This window comes from Phyllobates terribilis, unplaced genomic scaffold, assembly GCF_046119375.1.
Source record: "Phyllobates terribilis strain yellow unplaced genomic scaffold, ASM4611937v1 Scaffold_2__4_contigs__length_985480577, whole genome shotgun sequence".
In the NCBI taxonomy this organism is placed as follows: Eukaryota; Metazoa; Chordata; class Amphibia; order Anura; family Dendrobatidae; genus Phyllobates; species Phyllobates terribilis.
Genome location: NW_027362762.1, coordinates 402,007,865 through 402,028,185, shown reverse-complemented (window position 1 = coordinate 402,028,185; position 20,321 = coordinate 402,007,865). Strand labels below are relative to the sequence as shown.

At 48.4% G+C, this 20,321-nt stretch overlaps 1 long non-coding RNA gene across 1 annotated transcript in view; it reads left to right on the top strand.

The window, feature by feature from the left end:
- LOC141212498 (uncharacterized) overlaps positions 1 to 20,086 on the top strand; it is a 36,863-nt gene extending 16,777 nt beyond the window's left edge. The window contains exons 2-3 of the long non-coding RNA XR_012282254.1: positions 8,494 to 8,622; positions 19,152 to 20,086. This is a non-coding gene — a long non-coding RNA (uncharacterized lncRNA). The remainder of the gene's footprint in view (positions 1 to 8,493; positions 8,623 to 19,151) is intronic.
- The last annotated feature ends 235 nt before the right edge of the window (positions 20,087 to 20,321 follow it).

Here is a 20,321-nt window from a genome sequence, read left to right as displayed (position 1 = left end):
TGCAGTGAGAAATAAGTATTTGATTCCTCTGGGAAACAACTCCATGCTTGACAGTGGGGACGGTGTCCTTTGGGTCATAGGGAGCATTTCTCTTCCTCCAAACATGGCGAGTTGAGTTAATGCCAAAGAGCACAATTTTTGTCTCATCTGATCACAGCACCTTCTCACAGAATCATCCAGGTGTTCATTGGCAAACTTCAGACGGGCCTGCACATGAGCCTTCTTGAGCAGGGGGACCTTGCGGGCACTGCAGGATTTTAAACCTTTAAAGCGTAATGTGTTACCAATGGTTTTCTTGGTGACTGTGGTCCCAGCTGCCTTGAGACATTAACAAGTTCCCACCCGTGTAGTTTTAGGCTGATCTCTCACCTTCCTCATGATCAAGGATACCCCACGAGGTGAGATTTTGCATGGTGCCCCAGATCGATGTCGATTGACAGTCATTTTGTATTTCTTCCATTTTTTTTACTATTGCACCAACAGTTGTCTCCTCCTCACCCAGCGTCTTACTTGTGGTTTTGTAGCCCATTCCAGTTTTGTGCAGGTCTATGATCTTGTCCCTGACATCCTTAGAAAGCTCTTTGGTCTTGCCCATGTTGTAGAGGTTAAAGTCTGACTGATTAATTGAGTCTGTGGACAGGAAGTCTTTTATACAGGTGACTATGTAAGACAGCTGTCTTTAATGCAGGTAACGAGTTGATTAGGAGCATCTAACTGGTCTGTAGGAGTCAGAACTCATAATGGTTTGTAGGGGATCAAATACTTATTTCTCACTGCAAGATGCAAATAAATTTATCTAATTTATACAATGTGAACTTCTCAATTTTTTTGGGATATTCTATCTCTCAATGTTAAAATTAACTTACCCTTAAAATTATAGACTGTTCATGTCTTTGTCAGTGGGAAAACTTACAAAAACAGCAAGGGATCAAATAATTATTTCCTTCACTGTATGTGTGACGCAGACAAGCCGTGAGACTTGGGTAGTCAAGAGGTCCAGGGTCAGATACCAAGAGGTCTCATCATATACAAAAGGGTAAACAAAAGGCATAGTCAGGTCACAGTCCAGAGTCAGAATTCCAAAGTCAGAGTGTGTCAAGGCAAGAGGAGTAATACAAACGGGTAGTCAATAGGCAAATCCAGGGTCAGGTAACAAAAGGTCAGAATTCAGAGAACACAGAGCTGATAGCTATGACTGGCAGCCATCTGGGATAGACAGCTCAGTTAAGTAGGCAATCACCTGGAACAGGGAACACCTGAAGGAAGCTCAGCACCTCCGAGTCCCAGATTGGACGGCCGAGCTGTCACTGAAAACACTGACCGCTAAGCACAGCCCTGCACTAAATTAGACGAATGAGACGTCAGTCACTGTGTCCAAAGCACACTAAACGGTGGAATCGTGACAATATGAAAGCTGAGCTCTTATAGCTTGATAAATATCCCAGAGAGAAAACAAAAGGACATAATCTTCACTTGTTCAATCAGGGTGACATGACCTTCGCTTGATCCAATAAACTTACTATCTAAAATCGAAAAAAAAAAGAACATAGAAAAGTACATGTGAGAAACTATCCAAATTATACATTAAAAAGAGCAGAAAAATAGGTCAGATATTTGGGGTGAATATCACAAAAAGAAAATGTATAATAAAGTTAAGGATACAGTTACAATAGTAGCAGCAGAATGGAATATAACTTTTTTATTTTTTTTATTTTGCCTCTCTCTTGCAAAGAGAATAGCAATCAAAGCATTTGTGACCTAACTTTTGTTAAGTCTAAGGCTATGTGCCCACGTTGCGGATCTGAAGCATATTTTTTATGCTTCTCCCTGGCGGGAAAATCGCATGCGGATATTACATGCGGTTTTCCCGCCAGGTAGAAGCGTTTGTGAGGCGTCTTTGCATGCATTTCCGCATGCGGGTTATCAAGCACTTCTCCAAGCATCACTTGGAAAAGTGCTTGACAACTTGTTCAGAATGGTAAAAAATAAAAAAATAAACTTTATACTCCCCTTCTGATGCATTCTCTGCCCCGTCCGGAGGCTTGAGCGGCTCACGCTGTTGTGTGCAGGACCTGCGGTGACGTCATTGAGTCATGTGGTGGGTCACATGACTCAATGACGTGGCAGGTCCTTCAGACAACAGCGCGACGGAGGGAAAACATCAGAAGATAAGTATAAACTTTATTTTATTCTTTTTTTTACAGGTTCTTTGGTACCCAGGTCTGGATGAGAGTCTCCTCTCCTCCAGACTTGGGTACCATCCGCACATTGATTCCGCAGCGCTTCCGCAAAATTAATGAACATGCTGCGGATTTTTGACCGCAGCATATACGCTGCGGAAAAATCCGCAGCATGGGCATTGACATTGCGGAATGCCATTGGGGACCATGGGGTGCGGATATACATGCGTTTTTCAAGCGTTTACGCTGCGGAAATTCCGCAGCATATACGCATGAAAAACGCTACGTGGGCACACAGCCTTAGTGGGTGTTATCAGATAATTTTCACTGGTGGCGTGTACTTCTCCCTGTATGATGCTGACCAATCATAAACAGATAGCAACACACTGGAGAAAGAACATGCCCTACAGTACCTTAGAGTAGGTTTCACAATATGCGACATGTAATCACATTTATGAATGGTTATGAAAGGAGGAAAAGAGCTGGTAATAGGGCTTGTAATGGGCCACAGTTACACTCAGCTGTGCTGCCCCTCACCCCACAGGGACAATATCTGAAAGGTGTTAGTCACCTGTGCTTTCAACCTAATTGTTACGGATCCGGGTGGTGGAACCTCTGTGCTGCGATGCAAGGAGGGACCAGAGGGGCGTAACTAAGTGCCAACCCGGACCGATCCTGGCCACACGGCGGCTTAGTCTACTCCGTGAACCAAGGAGGGATCGGGCAGGTGAACCAGGTGCCACTCTAGGACCGACCTTGTGTGAGAGCAGGCGACTCCCATGGGTCAGGTGGCTGAGGCTGACAGGTACAGCGGATGAGCACGGCAGGTAACTAGACGGGTGATCCGGGTACGCAAGCAGGTGGGCACGGCAGGTAGCCAGACAGGTGATCCGGGTAGGCAAGCCGGCAGGCACGGCAAGTAGACAGGCTGGCGGGCACGACTGATAGACAGGCAGGCGGGCACGGCTGATAGACAGGCTGGCGGGCACGGCTGATAGACAGGCAAGCGGGCATGACTGATAGGCTGGCGGGCGCGGCTGATAGACAGACTTGTGGGCACTGGAACCTAAGGGCTGAGGAGAGTGTTAGCACACAAACAACAACCTTGCACATGCACCTCCATATTGGAAGAGGTGCTTTAAATAGGAGTGGTCCTCCGGCCATTGGCCAAGGATTCTTTAGGACGGCGCGTGCCGCCCCTTTAAGAGGAAGGGAGCGCGCGCCCTAAGCACAGTACCCGAGAATCTGTGCACGCAACAGCAGCAGGTGAGCTGGAGGACGCCGGACCGGGACCGCGACGGTGAGGGGAACGGCGTCTCTGCCCGACAGGAGGCAGAGACGCCGAAGCTACACTAATCATACAGGAGGTTAGACCGTGAGATCAGTGCTGTGTGTTTTAAATCTGATACACTGACAAACCTGCTCTAAACTATCGTGGAGGCGTGTTCATTTTTCTACTTTGTTGCTGCCTTCTCATGATTGGTCAATATCATACAGAATTGCAGAAGAATTGCAAACCCTCGGTGAATACGGTGTGATAACAACCATTTGGAATTAACAAACGTTAACTCATTAGGTGCCAAATACTTTGATTGCTAATATCTCTGTAACTGAGAGGTAAAATAAAAATGTTTTAGTCAGCTTTGTAGCAACTATTACATCGTATGACCAGTTCAACATACACATTTGATGGAAGGTCCTCTTTAATATAAACTATAATCTAAACTTTACAAGCAAATACAGAATCTCTACAGCAGAGATGAGAAATAAAAAATATGTTTTATTCAACTCTGCAACCACTATTCTATGATGTGGTCAATTTAACATGTTCAGGGTCATCTAAAATGTTCTGCCGCTTCAAAACACTTTACTGAAAAACAGAGAAAATATGGATAAGTGTAAAGTAATAAGAACTGAAAAGGTAAAAAATAAAAAATGGGAGCTCATCGGAAAATTACTTTACCGGGAATTTTGGTGGATTTATATTTTGAAAACCAGATCACATTTAGGTATGAACATTAAATAAGATATTATATGCCACTATGAGTAAGTGAATAGTATTTGACACCTATTTATACATGTTTTCTGGAGAATGTTAAATTATTAATAACTATTTGTGTCCGATTGAGTGAACTGGATCACGGGAACCCACAGGATATGAGCTAATACGCTTAGCCGCTCACTATTTTTTATGCAATGACTAAAGGCTCTGTCTGAAACTGGTTGGAGATTCTTATTGGTGTTGGATAATGTTGGATTGTAAAATAATCTTTTTATGGAGAGAATTTTTGATGTTGGATTCACATTTTTATCTATAGTGCAGAGTCACAGTATAGGTGAGGAAATCTGAAAAAATAAAGAAAAGGATGTGATGTAATAATCAGAGCATGATAACCAAGTTGACTCAACTTACTCAAGAACATGTCTGTTACTTAACAATAAACTGTAAAATTGTCTAAAACTATACTGCAAACGTTCCTTCTTTTTCTCAAAAGGCTGAATTAGTAAAGAGTACCTCCAATTATACAGAAAATGATTTCAAAAACAGAGCAGAGATAAAGGTAGCACTCACCAAGTCCTCTTAAAACAAATCCGTCCTTTATTGTTATATGCGGGACATAGCGTGCGGCACCGGACTAAGACCCCGGAAGGTATAACTGCACAATTATGCACAAAACTGCTTTTCTTAATCTCTCATATTACTGGCCGTGGGCCGAGCTGTCCCTGGTTTAATTCTTCATTAGGTGAGGCAGTGTTGTGATATACTTCCCTTGTGGAGGCGGAAAACTAGGTGACAATAAAGACCATGACTGGTCCTTGAGGCTTTTCAGGGCAAATTTGGCAATTAAGAATTAATATACTGATTATTTTACACACCCCTGCCCTATATTGTTTTTTCTTTAAAACAGGCACACTTTAGAGGCGGCATACTCATAGATCTCATGCCAAACCTCAGCATCAGATTGAGAAACACTTTGTCTGGAAGGTTTCAGAATTCATGCCAGTGTTAAAGCATCACCTACTACATTTGTATACTCTTCCAGGTAAAGACTATAAAGTTCACTTTGGAACTTTGGACTACCGCTGACTATGTGAGAGATCTACAGATGAGCAGGATAATAGCTTTATTAACATAACCACTTTTCTGCTCTAGGGCATCAGGGAAACTTCAGATCTCCACTGTTTTACACTTTATACAGTAGCATGTAAAAGTTTGAGCACCCCTGGTCAAAATTACTGTTATTGTGAACAGTTAAACAAGTTGAAAATGAAATGATCTCTAAAAGGCTTATACTTGAAGATGCCATATTTCCTTTGTATTTTAGTAAAAAATATCTATATACTTTTTCATCTTTTACATTTTAAAAAATACAAAAACAAAATAGTCCGATGCAAAAGTTTGGGCACCCTTGGAGATTTGTTTGCTCAGAATAACTTTGACCAAGGTTTCAGACCTTAATTAGCCTGTTAGGGTTATGGCTTGTTCAATATCATCGTTAGGAAAGGCCAGGTGATGCAGATTTCCCAGCATTATAAGAATCCAGCCTCCTCTAACCTTGTGCCAAAAATAAGCAGCTACGGGTTCTTCTAAGCAGCTGCCTAGCACTCTGAAATTGAAAATGGTGGCGGCCCACAAAGCCGAAGGCTATAAGAAGATAGCAAAGCGTTTTCAAGTTGCCCTTTCTTCACTTTGAAATGTAATTAAGAAATGACAGTTAACCGGAACAGTGGAGGTCAAGATAAGTTTTGGAAGACCAAGCAAAATTTCAGTGAGCGCTGCTCATAGGCTTGCTAGAGATGCAAATCAGAACCCCCGCTTGACTACAAAAGACCTTCAGAAAGATTTAGCAGACTCTGGAGTTGTGGTATATTGTTCTACTGTTCAGAGACACCTGCACAAATATGGCCTTCATGGAAGAGTCATCTGAAGAAAACCTCTCCTGCGTCCTCACCAGAAAATTCAGCATCAGAAGTATGCAAAAGAACATCTAAACAAGCCTTATGCATTTTGGAAACAAGTCCTGTGGACCGATGAGGTTAAAATAGAACTCTTTGGCCACAATGATCAAAGGTATGTGTGGAGAAACAAGGGCACAGAATTTCAGGAAAAGAACATCTCTCCAGACATTAAGCTTGGAGGTGGATCAATCATGCTTTGGGGTTGTGTTGCAGACAATGGCATGGGGAACATTTCATGAGTAGAGGGAAGAATGAATTCAAAGAAATTTCAACAAATTCTTGATGCAAACCTAACACCATCTGTAAAAAAGCTGAAGTTGAAAAGAGGATGGCTTCTACAAATGGTAATGATCCTAAACACAAGTCAAAATCCACAATAGACTACCTCAAAAGGCGCAAGTTGGAGGTTTTACAATGACCCTCACAGTCCCCTGAAAATCTGTGGCTAGACATCAAAATAGCAGTGCATGTAAGACGACCCAGGAATCTCACAGAACTGGAAGAATTTTCCAGGGAAAAATGGATGAAAATCCCTCAAACAAGAACTGACAGACTCTTGTCTGGCTACAAAAAACATTTACAAGCTGTGATATTTTCAAAAGGGGGCGCTACTAGGTACTAGCCATGTAGGGTGCCCAAACTTTTGCATTGGCCCATTTTCCTTTTTGTAATTTTTAAAATGTTATATATATATATATATATATATATATATATATATATATATATATATATATGCTTTACCTAAAATACAAAGGAAATGTGTCATCTTTAATTAAAGGAAATGTGTCATCTTTAATTTTAGGCCTTTTAGAGATCATCATCTTCAACTTGCTTAACTGTTCGCAATAACAGTAATTTTGACTATGGGTGCACAAACTTTTACATGCCACTGTATGTCGCAATCAGAGCTAAAGACTGCACACAACGTGACAAGCAAAAGACTGCACACAATGGGACAAGCAAAAAACTGCACGTAACGGGACCAGCAAAAAACTCCACACAATGGTGCAAGCAAAAGAATACCTTGCAATACCAACTACAGATATACATTACTCAATTAAAGTGGTTATCCCAACATGGCGAATCTGCAGTGCACTGCTTTCCAGCCTCCTAACGCCCTGATTGCTGGCAGGCATGCACTCCTGATTGATTGATTGATTGATTGACAGCTCAGGCCAGTGGTATCATCGTGCAGCTGGCCTGAGCTGTGTGCGATCCAATGGTGCTAATAGAGGCTTGCCAATTCAGTATGAGATGAGCATAAAGGCTGAATTAGGCCAGGATTAGACGCTAACTGTATGCACAAGTGATTCTGGACACCTTCAGGTCAGTGCTTATAAGGCCAATAGAAAATCAATATCTTAAATGAGTTTTTCAGCTTTTTAAATTACTTAGCTATTGTTATATTGTTGAAGGGGACACTTCTGTGACCCCCACCGCCACCTATTAGCTGACTTGAAGGGTCTACAGAGCACCAGATGTAGCACAGCTCGGTATATTGTGTAATGGCCAGGCTTGGCACTGTAGCTCTCCCAATAACTTGTGTAGGAGAGAACTTGTAGTCTCATTTACAGGCAATGCATGTCACTCCTGTGTTAAACATATTGGTTATGTCATTAAATCTGTTACTCAGGAAAAGTCTGTGCTCAGCTCCAGCCTAAAATAACAACTGGACAGAAGATACTTGGCACCTTATCCAGCAGGAAACAACTGCACCGACATCCCTGCAGTAAATGGTGCATCCTAGATATTGAGAATAATCTGCCCCCAGACCAGAGGGAAATTCAAATAAACATTGTTCATTATTGTAATTATTCATAAAAATATGAGCAGAGAAATTTTCATGACAACCGCTTCCTGACACCCACCAGGTGGTAGGAATGGCCTCTTTGGAAATTTGTTGCATGTTTGCCTGCCGGTGCACCAGAACCATAAATCAGTACTGAGTTTTGTGCCAAATATAGGGTTGCATATAAAAAGGACATACGGTATCAAATGTTTATTCATAATTTTCCTTTATTTTGGTTTCACTTTTGTGTTTGGCTTCAAAAGTACCATAAAAACTTGAGGGGATTATCCAGGACTTTGGTTATATTTTGCTATGAGGTGAAGAATTTACAGGCGGATTATAATGAGGGCAATCTCATAATATTTTGTGCTCCACCATTGGCTGCGCTCCGCTGACAGGCGAAAGGGGATCTCCCGTTGCCTTCTCAATCTATATTTGGAATGGTGGGTTGCATAATAGCTAATTATATATTAATTGTGGGTGCATGTCTGTATTCAGTTGCGCAAGGTGGGGGATCTCTTATTCAGGAAACGTGAATATATATGAGATCTTTTTTATTTTCAGGGGCACGGTGATCAGTGAGGCAAACTGCAGTGACAAAGTCACAGCGTTATGACATTGACATGGAGATCTGACAAGAAGAAGAGGAAAAAATCTGTAATAAGATGAGACGTCAGCAGTAAGTTACTGGATGTAAGTATTATTCTGTATTTAGAGGTTCATTTGCACGGATTGACCGGCGGCACTAAACAACCACCAATCGGTACACCATTGCCAATTAGCAGTCGTTTAATATCCTGTTTAAACAGATCACAAAAAACGATGTACACTGAGCGATCCGTCACATATTATACAGCATCCCCTGTTGTTATATATTGCGCTGTCCCTTATTACATAACATTCCCTTTTGTTATGCACAGTGCAGTCCTGTATTATATAGAGCCGTTTTTTATTACCTCTATTATGTATAGCGCTAGGTTAGGCCCCCTTCACACGTCAGTGTCTCCGGTACGTGTGATGAGTTTCCACAAGTACTGTAGATATGTACACATGCGCACACATTATATTCTGTGGAGCTGCGCACATGTCTGTGTGACCCACACTTAGACATGTTATTTTTCTTACGGCAGCACGGATGTCAATACATCCTGCACATACAGTGTGACATCCCTGTGCCGTCCATGTGACACGCACCGGAATAGACTGCAGAATAGAAATTACAGATGTTTAGATGTGCAAAGATAGAGACAGACAGATAGTAAAAGATGCAGCACTCTGTAACGGGAGTGGTGGTGGAACCACTGTGCCATGGTCTGAGGAGAGCGTGAAGGGGTGTAACTAGGTGAACACCTGACTCTTCACTAGAGCTCCTGATGATGGGGTTAGACTTGGCTCCAGATGGACACCATATGCTACACCAGGACAGACCTCAAACGCACCGCTGCTGACGCCCAAGGGGCAGGAAGATGGAACAGCCTAGAAGGGAAAGTTCAGCTGGTACAAGTAGGCACAGCAGAAACACAGAAGCGACAGCTATACAGGCAGGCGATGGCAGGTGCAGGCAGGTACAGCTGATATACAGGTGGACACGGAAGGTGCAGGCAGGTACGGATGTTATACAGGTAGGCAGTGGCAAGTGCTGGAAGGTACGGCTGATATACAGGCAGGAACGGCTGTTATACAGGTGGGCACGGCAGGTGCAGGCAAGTAGAGCTGTTATATAGGTGGGAACGGCAAATACAGGCAAGTACGGCTGTTATAAAGATAGGCACTGGCAAGTGCTGGCAGGTACAGCTGATATACAGGCAGGTGCTGGCAGATATGGCTGTTATACAGGTGGGCACGACAGGTGCAGGCAGGTATGGCTAATATACATGCAGGCACAGTCAGGTACAGATTGGTACAGGCAGGTACTGGAAGATAAACTAGAACAGGGGACTAGCAAGCATGCAACTAACAAAGTGAACATGTTGCTCAGGCACCTCCCAACAGGTGGAGGTTCCTTAAATAATAAGTGTCTCCCAGCCATTGCCTAGGGACACTTTAGGACGGCACGTGCTACCCCTTTAAGAAAGCGGGAGCATGTGCCCTAAGGACAGAGCCTGGGGATCTACGAACCGTGTGCAGACCCCGGACAGCAGCAGGAGGAGGAAGTGTATGACAGGGGCTGTGGCGGTGAGTGAGTCGGCGTTCCTGCAGGGGAAGGAAGGAAGCGTTGAGGGACATCGGCGCTACACACTCCATTAATAAGCTAACATTTTTGCTTAGTAATTGAGTGCTGCCTCTTTTTATCTGTATATACCTAATGGATTATGGGATTGATGGTCCAGGATGATTGCATCGTTAGGTTTTTTTTTAAAAATTTCATGTTGTGTTGCTTCATTTTTCTCTATTTAGACAGATATCCAGGGAGATATATAATTAGTGCCGTGCGTGTGTAGTTTAGTGTAGATGTATTAAGCTAACAAATAAATAAATGAAAAAAATGAAGTGGGGTCCCCCATATTTTTGATAAACAGCAGAGGTAAAGCAGACAGCTGCGGGCTGATATTATCAGGCTGGGAAGGTCCATGGCTTTGGGCCTTTCCGAGCCTAAAAATACCACTACTCCAATTATCCCGATTGCCACTGCACCAGGGCAATCGGGAAGAGCCGGGCAAGGCACCACAATTGGCGCAGCTAATGGATGCGCCAATTCTGAGGCAACTGTGAGCTGGTATTTTTAGGCTTAGAAGGGCCCAGTAACCAGAAATCTTCCCAGCCTGATAATATAAGTCCACAGGTGTCTGATTTACCTTTGCTGGTTATCAAAAATAGTGGGGACCCCACGTCATTTTTTTCATTTATTTATTTATTTGTTAGCTTAATACATGTACACTAAACTACATACGCATGGCACTAATTATATATCTCCCAGATATCTATCTAAATAGAGAAAATGAAGCAACACGACATGCAAAAAAAAACAACTAACAGTGCAAGCCTTTATTTATTAGCTTAATACATGTACACTAAACTACACACGCAAAGCACTAATTATATATCTTGCGTATATCTAGCTATCCATCTATCTCATATCCAGGGCCGGTTTTAGACAAAGTGGGGCCCTAGGCAAAAGTTTAAGGTGGGGTCCCCAATGCTCATATATTGCACCATCACACAGAAACATTTCAGTTGCATTTACATGCGCTGAGTTCAGGCCGTTAAACGAGTGTGTGTCACCCTGGCCTGGATGCCACAAAATGTAATAAAGCTGTGTCTGAGAGCAAGGGGGAGGTTCTCTAGTCAGGGGAACATTAGCATGCAGTACCTCCTGTCTCAGGCCAGTAGGGGGAGCAGGCTGCCCCTATAAAAGCTGGTGCTGGGGGCAGGGTTAGAGAGAACTTGATGACCTGTCTCAGGACTGAGACTTGTCCCAGAGCAGAGAGGGAAAGTTGTATTGCACCTGAGAGGAAGTGTGGCAGGAGGAGAGCCACAAGCCAGAGACAAGAGGCGAAGTGAGCCTGTCTTGGCAGATAACGGACTTAATTTACCAGACTTTGGTGTCTGAGGCTGGGAGGATTCCACATCCCCCAGCAGATAACCAGTCCGCAGGGGACTGTATATTCCTTGGCCTAAGAAGCCTGGAGGCCCTGCCACAACAGAAGGGACCAGCAAAGCCGTACAAGGCTGGGAGCAGAAAGGAACCCACGTCGCAGGCCATACAGGCGAGAATACACGGAAAGCTCGGAAACGTGGGCTGTTACCCTATAACGAGGAGATAGCCAGAAGGAGCACAGAAAGCACGGTAGGCCTACACCCTCACCCTGACCAGGGCCAATTTCCCCGTTGCTCTCAGACATCCAGGTCCCCTCCTAGCTGGGACTGTTTGTGGGTCAATTTACCTGTTCTAGTAAAGACCCTGGACTGCAACCTGTTGTCTGCGTGCTCCTTGCTCCTCCAGCACTATCAGCACTGGGACTCTCACTACCATCACTCCCAACATCCACTACACTGCCCTGGGGCCGCACTCTTCCCGTGGGGAGTCACACCATCCCAGCTGCATACATCATCAGCCCCAGCGGTCTGCCTTGCAGTGGCGGTTCCTAATGACCGCAAATCCACGGGTGGCGTAGTCGGACATAATCATCACCTCATAACGGACTACCACTGGCCTGACCACCATGAGCCACGGAACCGGGTTGCCACTACTACTCCCATCGTTCCCCTATTGCCCGGATCCGAGTGCCCCATGGCCCAGGGGGCGAGTCAGCTTTGGCGTAGTCGGCAGGATTGCAACCAACCCGCCACAAACGGGTATTGCGTGCCTGAAAGAGACTTTGCACTTACCTGAAAAGAGGTTTCCCGCCATCCGTAGCCGTTTCCCGCCATTTCCAGCCGTCTCCCGCCATCTTCCATTGGTTCCCGCCATCTTCAGCCGTTTTCCCGCCATCGGACGCCATCTTCAGGACGCCGCGCGGGAGGAAGAGGGGCGTGGACGTCCAAACAGCGCGAGATCCGAAGCTCCGCCCCACGCACCGACGCTGCGCAAGGTCCTGGAAGGCAGAGAGAGCGACGCTGACGTCATCAGGACGCGACGCAAGGTCCTCGTCCAGAGCAGCAGCAGCGGAGCCGCGGCCTACAGAAGAGGATCGTCGGAAGGTAGGCCACGCTTAACTAGGGGGGAGGAAGATGTCGGACACAGAGGCGCCCACCAGGGCCGGCTCCAGGTTTTTCTGGGCCCCGGGCGAAAGAGTCTCAGTGGGCCCTTTTAACACATACACGATTCATGATGCACAGATACGGCGGAGAAATATATATATATATATATATTTATTTATTACACATGGCCCAGCCTGCCCCCTCATCCTTCACATACGCAGACATATGCGCACTCACACACGGTACGCAGACATATGCGCGCGCACACACGGTACGCAGACATATGCGCGCGCACACACGGTACGCAGACATATGCGCGCGCACACACACGGTACGCAGACATATGCGCGCGCACACACGGTACGCAGACATATGCGCGCGCACACACGGTACGCAGACATATGCGCGCGCACACACGGTACGCAGACATGAGTGCGCGCACACACGGTACGCAGACATGCGTGCGCGCACACACGGTACGCAGACATATGCACGCACACACACGGTACGCAGACATATGCACGCACACACACGGTACGCAGACATATGCACGCACACACACGGTACGCAGACATATGCACGCACACACACGGTGCGCAGACATATGCGTGCGCACACACGGTACGCAGACATGTACACATACAGACATACACATAGATAAAACAGACAAATATATATACACAGTCATATACACTGACATTCACATACATGCACTCACACAGACCCATTACTAATATTTTTAATATGGGGATTGGGGAAGCCTCACTCACCTGTCCCCGGTCCAGTGTCCTGTCCAGCAGCTCCTCAGGTATGGGGCAGTGCAGGGCCCCCGGCGTGTCACAGACTTCATGGCCCTGGAACATCAGAGGGGCCCACTTGCGGTCGGGTCCGGGCCCCTCCCGCCCATCTGTGCAGGACCTCCGCTCCGACGGTGTTTGATTGCCGGCACTCCCCCCAGACATGGCCGCGCGCTGTGCGGCTGTGTCTGCTAGTAATGACGCGGCAGGAGCGACACACAAGCAAAATTAAAGGTGCAGCGCCGTCGACCCTGCCGTATCATTACTAGCAGACACAGCCGGACAGCGCGCGGCCATGTCTGGGGGAAGTGCCGGCAATCAAGCAGCGCCTGCGTCCCTGAACAGGTGCCGAGGAAGCGGCCAGGGCCCCGACAGTGAGTGGGCGGGTGGATGTGTGGGCCCGGCCCCGACAGTGAGTGGGCGGGTGGGTGTGTGGGCCCGGCCCCGACAGTGAGTGGGCGGGTGGGTGTGTGAGCCCGGCCCTGACAGTCAGTGGGCGGGTGGGTGTGTGGGCCCGGGCCCCGACAGTGAGTGGGCGGCTGGGCCCCTCTGATTTTCCAGGGCCCCGGCACTTGCCCGGGTACACCGGGTGCTGACGCCGGCCCTGGCGCCCACTACCACCAACGCAGCTGCAGCAGCGGTGATGCCCTTTTCCCTGCCCTACATCTCTGGAGCGGCCTGGCTGCCCAAGTACTCAGGGGAGCCCCATGCCCTAACTGACTTTAAGGAAAGGCTGTACAGTTTGTTCCAAGTCTACCCCCTGACAGAGGAACAGAAGGTCAGCATACTAACAGGGCAGTTAACTGGCGCAGCCCAAAGGGAGGTAAAATCATGGCCCACTGAGGAGAAAAGGACTGTGAAGGGTATTCTGGCCCGGCTGCGGGGTACCTTTCACACACGTACCTCCGCTGAGATTAAAATGAGGTTCTATGGATGTAAGCAGCGGGCACAGGACAGCATCAGAGACTATGCCCTAAATCTGCAGGAAGCCTTGAGGGCTATTCAACAAACTGACCCTGGCAGTGTGCAGGAAACGGATAAGCTGCTAACAGAACAATTCATAGAAGGTCTGCTGTCTAGCGCCCACAGGGCCCAACTGCGCCTCATGTTCTTTCAGAACCCCGACCTGACCTTTGCCCAATTTAAGGACAGGGCCATAAGGGTGCTCCGTGAATCTGCAACCAGTGGCGCTATAAACCCCCGGCGCCCTGCTCTCACCTACCACCAGGAGGCGGCGCCTTCCTCTATGGACCCCGTGGGGGCTGATGCACAGGCCCTGAACCAAGCCCCGTCGAAAGACCTGCACCACCAAGTCCAGGAGCTTACCAGGAGCGTCGCGGCGTTGACCAGGACCATCCAGGCGTTGCGAGTGGACCCGTCAAGACCCATCGAGTTGGCTTCAAGTCCGGAGGATGTCCCGTGGCGTTGATAGAGGAGGATCCCGTCGTTCCGAGGGAGGCCCACAGACCGCTACGCAGAGGATGGACAGCCCATTTGCCGTCGATGCAACCAGCCCGGACACATTTCCAGGTACTATAATTTAAACGGGTCCAACCTGGGGCAGAGGGCCAACCCCCAGGCATAAGATCACCAGGCCCTTATAATTGGCGTGATAAGTACGTTGGAGGGCGCCCGGTTTTACCCGTGGTGCTGGACGGTATCCCCATGAGCGCCTTGCTGGATACTGGGTCGCAAGTAACCACTATCCCTTATGTACTTTTTAAGCAGTATTGGACTGATGCTGATATCACACGGTATCCAGACAGTAACTTGAGCATCATCGCCAGTAATGGCTTACCCGTGCCGCAGATGGGGTTCAAGGAGATGACCATTAAAATTGGTAAAGTTGAACTACCGGCACAGGGAGTAATTATTGTGGACATTGACCGTCGTGAAAGTCACCCTAAAATAACTGTGGGTACTAACGTAATTGAAAATTGTCTTTCAGAGGTAATTGTAATTCTACAACAAGTGGCGGTGAATGCTAGCTCCAGCCAACAAAGAGTCCTCAACAAAGAGAAAAAAAACCTGATGAGACGGCAACAGGTAGAACTGTCTGGTGGTGAGATCGGTAGCGTAAGACTGAGTGACCCATTCCCCATTTCCATGCCTCCCAAAAGTGAAATGATGATCTGGTGTCGGACTGCAATCGGGTTGAGAAGTAGAGACTACCAAGCCATGGTAGAACCCGTGTACTCAGACAGCAGGCCCACCATTTTGACAGCCCGGGGGGTGGTTGATGTCCGTCATGGGAGTGTGCCCGTCCGCATCCTCAACATTGGGGAGAGGGAGGTACACTTACCCAGGTACGCTACACTCGCCAAACTGTTTGTTGTCGAACACAAAGCTATCAGGGCCGTGGAACCCTTGCCTCCATCTCCACAGGCGGAGGGTAATGGCTCCCAGAAACAAAAGGAGGACTGGTGCCAGAAACTCCATGTGGGTGCTGACTCCACTCCCCTGCACCAAAAACAAGGAGTCTACCGGGTGGTCCAGGAGTACGAGAGAATTTTTAGTAAGCACCCACTAGACTTCGGCAGAGTAAAAGGGATAGAACACCATATCCCCACAGGGAGCCACCCACCAATAAAAGAGAGACACAGGCCTGTACCCCCTGCACATTATCAGAACGCCAAGGGTATGCTGCGGGAAATGAAAGAAGCTGGGGTCATTAGAGATAGCTGTAGCCCCTGGGCAGCCCCCTTGGTTCTGGTGAAAAAGAAAGACGGCACCATGAGAATGGACTATAGACAAATCAACCGTATCACCCACAAAGACGCATATCCGCTGCCTAGAATAGAGGAGTCTTTAGCCGCACTAAAATCAGCTAACTTCTTTTCTACTTTGGACCTTACTAGCGGGTACTGGCAGGTTCCTGTGGCAGAGGCTGACAAGGAGAAGACCGCCTTCACCACCCCGATGGGACTGAGCGAATTCAACTATATGCCTTTCGGGCTCTGCAACGCACCAGGGACCTTCCAGCGGCTGATGGAATGCTGTCTAGGGCACCGAAACTTCGAGACGGTCCTCCTTTACCTGGACGACGTGATTGTCTATTCGAAGACCTACGAGGACCATCTCAAACACCTGGCTGAGGTGTTCGAAGCCCTGGCAGGCTATGGCCTGAAGGTGAAACCATCGAAGTGTCACCTGCTGAAACCAAAGGTCCAGTACCTAGGGCACGTGGTAAGTGCGGAAGGAGTAGCTCCCGACCCTGACAAGGTCACGGCAATCAAGAGCTGGCCAAGCCCCTTGAACATCAAAGAGGTGAGACAGTTTCTCGGGTTGGTAGGCTACTACCGAAGGTTCATCCCCAGGTTCACCAAGATGGCAGCTCCTATGCAGGACCTCCTGATCGGACAGTCTAAGTCCAGAAGTCAAAAGCCACCCTTCAAGTGGGATAAACCGGAAGAGGAGTCCTTCCGCCAGCTAAAGATGGCCCTCACAGGGGATGAGATCCTGGCCTACCCTGATTATGGCCAGCCTTTTATTCTCCACACAGACGCCAGCAATGTGGGACTGGGAGCCGTACTGTCCCAAAACCAACAGGGCAGAGAAAGGATGATTGCGTACGCCAGCCGGAAGCTGAGGCCCACCGAGAGGAACCCGGAGAATTACAGCTCCTTCAAGCTAGAATTCTTGGCGGTGGTGTGGGCCATGACGGAACGCTTCAAGCATTACCTGGCCTCCGCAAAGTTCACCGTGTACACGGACAACAACCCGTTGACACACCTGGACAATGCAAGACTGGGTGCCCTGGAACAGCGGTCGATGGCCCGTCTCTCCAACTATGACTTCGTGATCAAGTACCGGCAAAACCAATGCCAACGCGGATGCCCTATCGAGAATGCCTCACTTACCTGAAGGTGACGAAGACCCAGAAGAGCTGGAGGAAGTAGAACTCCCCGCGTTTCACCGGTATGGAGCCACTCAATACTCCCACCGCGTGAAGGAGGAGGATCTAACAACCGTGATGATCAATCCCCTACCTCACCACAGCTGGGCCGAGACCCAAGATAGTGACCCTGCCATCCGCCTGGTGAAAGATCTGCTGACCCAGGAAGACGCCCGCATGGATCCGGACGCCCCAGAGGAAGCCAAGCAGCTATGGAAAGAGGAGAGCAAGCTGTTCCTCTATGAAGGCAAGTTGTGCAGAAGGATTGTCAACCACCGGACGCTCGAGCTGACCTGGCAAGTCGTGGTCCCAAGGCGGGATGCAGCTATGGTCCTGGGGGCTTACCATGACAGAGCGAGGCACTTCGGTTGGAAGAAACTGGAGTTCCTGCTAAGAGGAAGGTTCTTTTGGGTCGGCATGAGAGGAGCTGTAGAAAAATGGTGCAGAGACTGTGGCCCTTGTCACCTAAGGAGGAAGGACCGTGCCAGCCAGAAGACACCCTTGAGGCCCATCGTCACCACGCAGCCTCTTGAGCTGGTAGCTCTGGACCATGTCAAATTGGCTCCCAGCCGGTCAGGATACATCTATGCCCTGACAATCGTGGACCACTATTCCCGTTTTCTCGTGGTGGTCCCGGTAAAAGACTTGACAGCCCAAACAGCGGCCAGAGCCTTCCAGCAATACTTCTGCCGTCCACACGGGTATCCAGAACAGGTCCTGACAGACCAGGGTCCAGCGTTCGAGGCTGAAATCTTCCAGGAGTTCTGCAACCTCTATGGCTGTAAGAAGATTCAGACAACGCCTTACCACCCACAAACCAACGGGATGTGTGAGAAGATGAACAATATAGTTATTGATCTCCTGAAGACGTTGCCCCTGGAGGAACGAAGCCTGTGGCCAGAAAAACTGCCGGACCTGATAGACTTATACAATCATATCCCGGTGAATGCTACCAACTGCACCCCAGCCTACCTGATGCGAGCCAGACCAGGTAAGCTGCCCGTAGACCTGGAGATGGGAGTCCTGACGCCTGAGGACACCTCCCCGGATGCGGACTGGGATACGGAAAGGCAACTGCAGTACAAGAAGGTACAGGAGAGTGTGGAGAAGAGCCTGGCCCAGGTGAGAGAGAAGCAAGAAAGACTCTTCAACCAACACGCCTGTGCTGGTCCCCTAGAACCTGGTGAGCAGGTCCTGAAGCGAAAGAGAAGGCTTCACAAGTTGGACGACCAGTGGGAAAGGGAACCCTACATCGTACTGCAGTCTGATCACGACAACCCGAAGGTGTGCGTGATCACCAAGGATGGAGGAGAAACCACTAGTGTCGTCTCCAGAGACCACCTCAAAAGGTGCCCCGAGCAACTCCGTAGTGCAGAAGAGGATCAGAGTGACCTTGAACCCGCAGAGGACAAGGAAGAAATGATCAGCACCGTTCTCGGGGAGTTCCCTCAGTCCTGGACTCGCATAAATGATGCCATAGTGGTACCCGTCCTGCATTTCCTGCAACCGGCCCAGCAACAACCAACACCAGAGCCGGAAGGTGAAGAGGAGCAAGCGGTTCTAGAGGCAGAAGAGCCTGTACCAGCAGCCCAGGAGAGTCAACCCTCTGCTGACAGTGAGCCTGCCATGCCTGCGGTAAGCCAAAGGCCCCGCAGACAGCTGCCTGCCCTGCCTGTACACCCAGCTGGTAGCTGTACCCCTAACGCTAGTGGGGAAAGCCAGGTTGGTCCACCACCAGACAGTGGGTTAAGGAGGTCAACCAGGAGCACAAAGGGGCAGATACCCGCTCGCTGGAAAATATAGAGCGCGCTAAAATTGTAAATAACCCTGTTGCCAAATGTTGAATCGTTTGCAAAGTTACATGCATGTTTGGTAATTCTGTGTTTCAGTTTCTTGCAGCTACTGTAAGGACTCAAAGGTTATGGACTTTTTATAACCGGGACCTTGTATGGACTGCGTGCGGAGCCTAACCAAGGAATGAATTAAGACTGTAAAGGACTTGGGGTAGGACAGACCCCCACCTGGTTAAGGCTCCCCGTTGTGTTGGTGATATGGACACCCGGTCACAGGCCACACTGTGACCTTAAGAACTCAATCTGTGCGTCGTTTGTCTATTAATGTTTTATAGTTATGCATATTGTCTTTGTTTATTGTTTAGTCCCGGAGTACTAAATTTCACTAGGGGGGAATGTGTCACCCTGGCCTGGATGCCACAAAATGTAATAAAGCTGTGTCTGAGAGCAAGGGGGAGGTTCTCTAGTCAGGGGAACATTAGCATGCAGTACCTCCTGTCTCAGGCCAGTAGGGGGAGCAGGCTGCCCCTATAAAAGCTGGTGCTGGGGGCAGGGTTAGAGAGAACTTGATGACCTGTCTCAGGACTGAGACTTGTCCCAGAGCAGAGAGGGAAAGTTGTATTGCACCTGAGAGGAAGTGTGGCAGGAGGAGAGCCACAAGCCAGAGACAAGAGGCGAAGTGAGCCTGTCTTGGCAGATAACGGACTTAATTTACCAGACTTTGGTGTCTGAGGCTGGGAGGATTCCACATCCCCCAGCAGATAACCAGTCCGCAGGGGACTGTATATTCCTTGGCCTAAGAAGCCTGGAGGCCCTGCCACAACAGAAGGAACCAGCAAAGCCGTACAAGGCTGGGAGCAGAAAGGAACCCACGTCGCAGGCCATACAGGCGAGAATACACGGAAAGCTCGGAAACGTGGGCTGTTACCCTATAACGAGGAGATAGCCAGAAGGAGCACAGAAGCACGGTAGGCCTACACCCTCACCCTGACCAGGGCCAATTTCCCCGTTGCTCTCAGACATCCAGGTCCCCTCCTAGCTGGGACTGTTTGTGGGTCAATTTACCTGTTCTAGTAAAGACCCTGGACTGCAACCTGTTGTCTGTGTGTTCCTTGCTCCTCCAGCACTATCAGCACTGGGACTCTCACTACCATCACTCCCAACATCCACTACACTGCCCTGGGGCCGCACTCTTCCCGTGGGGAGTCACACCATCCCAGCTGCATACATCATCAGCCCCAGCGGTCTGCCTTGCAGTGGCGGTTC